Below are 8,682 nucleotides of genomic sequence, written 5' to 3' on the forward strand. Positions count from 1 at the left end.
AAAAAGTCAAAAATTTTGCAAAAACGACTAAGTATCAAGGACTCATCGCGCGAATCGCTCTGGAACTGAAATCGGATGCGCGCACTGACACGCTCCCCTGTCTGGAAGTCTGACACATGTGTGAAAATTTTCTAAGTCCCAAAAAATTTTTTTTTTCAACTTTTTTTCAATTTTCCCCCTGTGGGATATATATTTTACCCACACATTTGGAACCCTCCTGGGATGCCCTCTAACATACTAGAACCTCATTTTGTGGAAGTTTTCACAAAATTGTGAAATTTTCAAAAAAGTCAAAAATTTTGCAAAAACGACTAAGTATCAAGGACTCATCGCGCGAATCGCTCTGGAACTGAAATCGGATGCGCGCACTGACACGCTCCCCTATGGAAGTCTGACACAAGTTGAAAAATTTTCTAAGTCCCCAAAAATTTTTTTTTTCAACTTTTTTTCAATTTTCCCCCTGTGGGATATATATTTTACCCACACTTTTGGAGCCCTCCTGGGATGCCCTCTAACATACTAGAACCTCATTTTGTGGAAGTTTTCACAAAATTTTGAAATTTTCAAAAAAGTCAAAAATTTTGCAAAAACGACTAAGTATCAAGGACTCATCGCGCAAATCTCTCTGGAACTGAAATCGGATGCGCGCACTGACATGCTCCCCTGTCTGGAAGTCTGACACATGTGTGAAAATTTTCTAAGTCCCCAAAAAATTTTTTTTTCAACTTTTTTTCAATTTTCCCTCTGTGGGATATATATTTTACCCACACTTTTGGAGCCCTCCTGGGATGCCCTCTAACATACTAGAACCTCATTTTGTGGAAGTTTTCACAAAATTTTGAAATTTTCAAAAAAGTCAAAAATTTTGCAAAAACGACTAAGTATCAAGGACTCATCGTGCGAATCGCTCTGGAACTGAAATCGGATGCGCGCACTGACATGCTCCCCTGTCTGGAAGTCTGACACAAGTTGAAAAATTTTCTAAGTCCCCAAAAAATTTTTTTTTCAACTTTTTTTCAATTTTCCCCCTGTGGGATATATATTTTACCCACACTTTTGGAGCCCTCCTGGGATGCCCTCTAACATACTAGAACCTCATTTTGTGGAAGTTTTCACAAAAAAGTGAAATTTTCAAAAAAGTAAAAAATTTTGCAAAAACGACTAAGTATCAAGGACTCATCGCGCGAATCGCTCTGGAACTGAAATCGGATGCGCGCACTGACACGCTCCCCTCTCTGGAAGTCTGACACAAGTTGAAAAATTTTCTAAGTCCCCAAAAAATTTTTTTTTCAACTTTTTTTCAATTTTCCCCCTGTGGGATATATATTTTACCCACACTTTTGGAGCCCTCCTGGGATGCCCTCTAACATACTAGAACCTCATTTTGTGGAAGTTTTCACAAAAAAGTGAAATTTTCAAAAAAGTCAAAAATTTTGCAAAAACGACTAAGTATCAAGGACTCATCGCGCGAATCGCTCTGGAACTGAAATCGGATGCGCGCACTGACATGCTCCCCTGTCTGGAAGTCTGACACATGTGTGAAAATTTTCTAAGTCCCCCAAAATTTTTTTTTTCAACTTTTTTTCAATTTTCCCCCTGTGGGATATATATTTTACCCACACTTTTGGAGCCCTCCTGGGATGCCCTCTAACATACTAGAACCTCATTTTGTGGAAGTTTTCACAAAATTGTGAAATTTTCAAAAAAGTCAGAAATTTTGCAAAAACGACTAAGTATCAAGGACTCATCGGGCGAATCGCTCTGGAACTGAAATCGGATGCGCGCACTGACACGCTCCCCTCTCTGGAAGTCTGACACAAGTTGAAAAATTTTCTAAGTCCCCAAAAAAATTTTTTTTCAACTTTTTTTCAATTTTCCCCCTGTGGGATATATATTTTACCCACACTTTTGGAGCCCTCCTGGGATGCCCTCTAACATACTAGAACCTCATTTTGTGGAAGTTTTCACAAAATTTTGAAATTTTCAAAAAAGTCAAAAATTTTGCAAAAACTACTAAGTATAAAGGACTCATCGTGCGAATCGCTCTGGAACTGAAATCGGATGCGCGCACTGACATGCTCCCCTGTCTGGAAGTCTGACACATGTGTGAAAATTTTCTAAGTCCCCAAAAATTTTTTTTTTCAACTTTTTTTCAATTTTCCCCCTGTGGGATATATATTTTACCCACACATTTGGAACCCTCCTGGGATGCCCTCTAACATACTAGAACCTCATTTTGTGGAAGTTTTCACAAAAAAGTGAAATTTTCAAAAAAGTCAAAAATTTTGCAAAAACGACTAAGTATCAAGGACTCATCGCGCGAATCGCTCTGGAACTGAAATCGGATGCGCGCACTGACACGCTCCCCTCTCTGGAAGTCTGACACAAGTTGAAAAATTTTCTAAGTCCCCAAAAAATTTTTTTTTCAACTTTTTTTCAATTTTCCCCCTGTGGGATATATATTTTACCCACACTTTTGGAGCCCTCCTGGGATGCCCTCTAACATACTAGAACCTCATTTTGTGGAAGTTTTCACAAAATTTAGAAATTTTCAAAAAAGTCAAAAATTTTGCAAAAACGACTAAGTATCAAGGACTCATCGCGCGAATCGCTCTGGAACTGAAATCGGATGCGCGCACTGACATGCTCCCCTGTCTGGAAGTCTGACACATGTGTGAAAATTTTCTAAGTCCCCAAAAATTTTTTTTTTCAACTTTTTTTCAATTTTCCCACTGTGGGATATATATTTTACCCACACTTTTGGAGCCCTCCTGGGATGCCCTCTAACATACTATAACCTCATTTTGTGGAAGTTTTCACAAAATTTTGAAATTTTCAAAAAAGTCAAAAATTTTGCAAAAACGACTAAGTATCAAGGACTCATCGCGCGAATCGCTCTGGAACTGAAATCGGATGCGCGCACTGACACGCTCCCCTCTCTGGAAGTCTGACACAAGTTGAAAAATTTTCTAAGTCCCCAAAAAATTTTTTTTTCAACTTTTTTTCAATTTTCCCCCTGTGGGATATATATTTTACCCACACTTTTGGAGCCCTCCTGGGATGCCCTCTAACATACTAGAACCTCATTTTGTGGAAGTTTTCACAAAATTTTGAAATTTTCAAAAAAGTCAAAAATTTTGCAAAAACGACTAAGTATCAAGGACTCATCGTGCGAATCGCTCTGGAACTGAAATCGGATGCGCGCACTGACATGCTCCCCTGTCTGGAAGTCTGACACATGTGTGAAAATTTTCTAAGTCCCAAAAAATTTTTTTTTTCAACTTTTTTTCAATTTTCCCCCTGTGGGATATATATTTTACCCACACATTTGGAACCCTCCTGGGATGCCCTCTAACATACTATAACCTCATTTTGTGGAAGTTTTCACAAAAAAGTGAAATTTTCAAAAAAGTCAAAAATTTTGCAAAAACGACTAAGTATCAAGGACTCATCGCGCGAATCGCTCTGGAACTGAAATCGGATGCGCGCACTGACACGCTCCCCTCTCTGGAAGTCTGACACAAGTTGAAAAATTTTCTAAGTCACCCAAAAATTTTTTTTTAAACTTTTTTTCAATTTCCCCCCTGTGGGATATATATTTTACCCACACTTTTGGAGCCCTCCTGGGATGCCCTCTAACATACTAGAACCTCATTTTGTGGAAGTTTTCACAAAATTTTGAAATTTTCAAAAAAGTCAAAAATTTTGCAAAAACGACTAAGTATCAAGGACTCATCGCGCGAATCTCTCTGGAACTGAAATCGGATGCGCGCACTGACATGCTCCCCTGTCTGGAAGTCTGACACATGTGTGAAAATTTTCTAAGTCCCCCAAAATTTTTTTTTTCAACTTTTTTTCAATTTTCCCCCTGTGGGATATATATTTTACCCACACTTTTGGAGCCCTCCTGGGATGCCCTCTAACATACTAGAACCTCATTTTGTGGAAGTTTTCACAAAATTGTGAAATTTTCAAAAAAGTCAGAAATTTTGCAAAAACGACTAAGTATCAAGGACTCATCGGGCGAATCGCTCTGGAACTGAAATCGGATGCGCGCACTGACACGCTCCCCTCTCTGGAAGTCTGACACAAGTTGAAAAATTTTCTAAGTCCCCAAAAAAATTTTTTTTCAACTTTTTTTCAATTTTCCCCCTGTGGGATATATATTTTACCCACACTTTTGGAGCCCTCCTGGGATGCCCTCTAACATACTAGAACCTCATTTTGTGGAAGTTTTCACAAAATTTTGAAATTTTCAAAAAAGTCAAAAATTTTGCAAAAACTACTAAGTATAAAGGACTCATCGTGCGAATCGCTCTGGAACTGAAATCGGATGCGCGCACTGACATGCTCCCCTGTCTGGAAGTCTGACACATGTGTGAAAATTTTCTAAGTCCCCAAAAATTTTTTTTTTCAACTTTTTTTCAATTTTCCCCCTGTGGGATATATATTTTACCCACACATTTGGAACCCTCCTGGGATGCCCTCTAACATACTAGAACCTCATTTTGTGGAAGTTTTCACAAAAAAGTGAAATTTTCAAAAAAGTCAAAAATTTTGCAAAAACGACTAAGTATCAAGGACTCATCGCGCGAATCGCTCTGGAACTGAAATCGCATGCGCGCACTGACATGTTCCCCTGTCTGGAAGTCTGACACATGTGTGAAAATTTTCTAAGTCCCAAAAAATTTTTTTTTTCAACTTTTTTTCAATTTCCCCACTGTGGGATATATATTTTACCCACACATTTGGAACCCTCCTGGGATGCCCTCTAACATACTAGAACCTCATTTTGTGGAAGTTTTCACAAAAAAGTGAAATTTTCAAAAAAGTCAAAAATTTTGCAAAAACGACTAAGTATCAAGGACTCATCGCGCGAATCGCTCTGGAACTGAAATCGGATGCGCGCACTGACATGCTCCCCTGTCTGGAAGTCTGACACATGTGTGAAAATTTTCTAAGTCCCCAAAAATTTTTTTTTTCAACTTTTTTTCAATTTTCTCCCTGTGGGATATATATTTTACCCACACTTTTGGAGCCCTCCTGGGATGCCCTCTAACATACTAGAACCTCATTTTGTGGAAGTTTTCACAAAATTTTGAAATTTTCAAAAAAGTCAAAAATTTTGCAAAAACGACTAAGTATCAAGGACTCATCGCGCGAATCGCTCTGGAACTGAAATCGGATGCGCGCACTGACATGCTCCCCTGTCTGGAAGTCTGACACATGTGTGAAAATTTTCAAAGTCCCAAAAAATTTTTTTTTTCAACTTTTTTTCAATTTTCCCCCTGTGGGATATATATTTTACCCACACATTTGGAACCCTCCTGGAATGCCCTCTAACATACTAGAACCTCATTTTGTGGAAGTTTTCACAAAAAAGTGAAATTTTCAAAAAAGTCAAAAATTTTGCAAAAACGACTAAGTATCAAGGACTCATCGCGCGAATCGCTCTGGAACTGAAATCGCATGCGCGCACTGACATGCTCCCCTGTCTGGAAGTCTGACACATGTGTGAAAATTTTCTAAGTCCCAAAAAATTTTTTTTTTCAACTTTTTTTCAATTTTCTCCCTGTGGGATATATATTTTACCCACACTTTTGGAGCCCTCCTGGGATGCCCTCTAACATACTAGAACCTCATTTTGTGGAAGTTTTCACAAAATTTTGAAATTTTCAAAAAAGTCAAAAATTTTGCAAAAACGACTAAGTATCAAGGACTCATCGCGCGAATCGCTCTGGAACTGAAATCGGATGCGCGCACTGACACGCTCCCCTCTCTGGAAGTCTGACACAAGTTGAAAAATTTTCTAAGTCCCCAAAAATTTTTTTTTTCACCTTTTTTTCAATTTTCCCCCTGTGGGATATATATTTTACCCACACATTTGGAACCCTCCTGGGATGCCCTCTAACATACTAGAACCTCATTTTGTGGAAGTTTTCACAAAAAAGTGAAATTTTCAAAAAAGTCAAAAATTTTGCAAAAACGACTAAGTATCAAGGACTCATCGGGCGAATCGCTCTGGAACTGAAATCGGATGCGCGCACTGACATGCTCCCCTGTCTGGAAGTCTGACACATGTGTGAAAATTTTCTAAGTCCCCAAAAATTTTTTTTTTCAACTTTTTTTCAATTTTCCCCCTGTGGGATATATATTTTACCCACACTTTTGGAGCCCTCCTGGGATGCCCTCTAGCATACTAGAACCTCATTTTGTGGAAGTTTTCTGCGCTGTGTCGGACCAGGGGAGGGAGATTCTGAGTTGTGTGTCGGACCTGGGGAGGGAGGTGCCGCCCTGTGTGTCGGACCTGGGGATGGAGATGCTGTGCTGTGTGTCGGACCTGGGGAGGGCGATGTGAAGTAGACTATACTGCATTCTACTATTTCTTTTTAAAGGACACTATAGCAGATTTATCCTAAACCTCCCCCTATACAAGCAGCTAATTAACATTCAATGTCTTCTCAGAGAATGAAGCTTCAATACAGAAACACACAGCCCCCCTCCCCCAGCATTGCCATGCACTGAGAGCAGACTACACTGCCATCTACTGGTCATTTATAAGAATCCACCATAGCAGATTTATTCCCACAGTACATGCTGTTCACTCTGGAATATACAACAAAATACAGGATAGAAGTGAGAATACACTGTAAGGCTGAGTTCATATCAGTTATTGTAAGCCAAAACCTGGAGTGCATGAAAAAGACAGAAGTGGTGACGTGGGAGGCAGGATTTGTTACTTCAGGTGGCTGCACCCCAAAAACATGTCTTCTCAAATGGACCCCAAGATGTGAATGTAGCACAAGATGTAGCACAAGATAAGACAAGATGTAACAGCAGAATAGTGAGTGCAGCTCTGGAAGTGACAGAAGGATAAGACGTGATGTAACAGCAGAATAGTGAGTGCAGCTCTGGAGGTGGCTAGAGGATAAGACACAATGTAACAGCAGAATAGTGAGTGCAGCTCAGGAAGTGACAGAAGGATAAGACGTGATGTAACAGCAGAACAGTGAGTGCAGCTCTGGAAGTGACAGAAGGATAAGACGTGATGTAACAGCAGAATAGTGACTGCAGCTCTGGAGGTGGCTAGAGGATAAGACATGATGTAACAGCAGAATAGTGAGTGCAGCTCTGGAAGTGACAGAAGGATAAGACGTGACGTAACAGCAGAATAGTGAGTGCAGCTCTGGAAGTGACAGAAGGATAAGACACAATGTAACAGCAGAATAGTGAGTGCAGCTCTGGAGGTGACTGGAGGATAAGACGTGATGTAACAGCAGAATAGTGAGTGCAGCTCTGGAGGTGACTGGAGGATAAGACGTGATGTCTTATTTTGCAGTCACCTCCAGAGCAGCATTCACTATTCTGTTACATGATGACACAGAATAGTATTTATTAGGTATTTTATACTTAATAACCTCCAAATTTTACTGGAAAGGCATTTTGATTTGCTATAGTCCTTGGTATGGATTCTAAAGTAAGTTAGTAAAGTTTGCAGAAGGCTCAGTAGCTCATTAAAAGAAACTGGACATTTGTAAAACAAAAGGAGGAATGCAGCCATTGTCTACCTTACAAGTGGGTGAGGGGAAAAAGAGGGGTTTTACACCTCATTAACAGTGCTAGTCAGGACTACTGTACGCTACTGCCATCTTCTGGTCATTTATATTTACTACAGCTTCTTAGTTCATGATGACACCTATTTTGGTTTAGCAGTGTTGCTGCCATCTGCTGCTAATTTAGAGTGACTACAGCATCTTAAATTATGGGATTAGAAAAGGGACAAACACCCCCATATTTTCAAATGTAAAACTAAACATTGAATTGTACACAGGGATGGAAACATTCAGCAATTTCAAAAGATTTGGAGGACTATTGTCATGTGTATGGAATTGCGCAAATAAGTTTGGCGCAGTAAAATCGTATGTAAAATGCAACATTGTGTCACACAAATGCACACTGCACAAGGTAAGAAGCACATTTAGAAATTTAAAAACATTTGGTGCAGTATTGTCATGTGCACGGAATTGCGCAAAACAGGTTTGGCGCAGCAAGATTGAATGCAAAACACAACATTGCGTCACACAATTGTGCATTGCACAAGATAGGAAGCACATTTAACAGTAAAAAAAACTTTGGTGCAGTATTTTCATGTGCATGGAATTAAGCGAAACAAGTTTGGCGCAGTAAAATTATACGAGAAACTCAACTTTGTATTGCATAATTGCTCACTGCACAGGAAAGAAAGCACATTAATCAACTTGAAAACATCTGGGGCAGTACCGTCATGTGCACGGAATTGTGCAAAACAGGTTTGGCGCAGCAAGATTGAATGCAAAACACAACATTGCGTCACACAATTGTGCATTGCACAAGATAGGAAGCACATTTAACAGTAAAAAAAACTTTGGTGCAGTATTTTCATGTGCATGGAATTAAGCGAAACAAGTTTGGCGCAGTAAAATTATACGAGAAACTCAACTTTGTATTGCATAATTGCTCACTGCACAGGAAAGAAAGCACATTAATCAACTTGAAAACATCTGGGGCAGTACCGTCATGTGCACGGAATTGTGCAAAACAGGTTTGGCGCAGCAAGATTGAATGCAAAACACAACATTGCATCACACAATTGTGCATTGCACAAGGTAGAATGCATATTTAGTCATTTAAAAACATGTGTGG

This window comes from Phyllobates terribilis, unplaced genomic scaffold (assembly GCF_046119375.1).
Source record: "Phyllobates terribilis strain yellow unplaced genomic scaffold, ASM4611937v1 Scaffold_3692__1_contigs__length_72484, whole genome shotgun sequence".
Taxonomy (NCBI): domain Eukaryota; kingdom Metazoa; phylum Chordata; class Amphibia; order Anura; family Dendrobatidae; genus Phyllobates; species Phyllobates terribilis.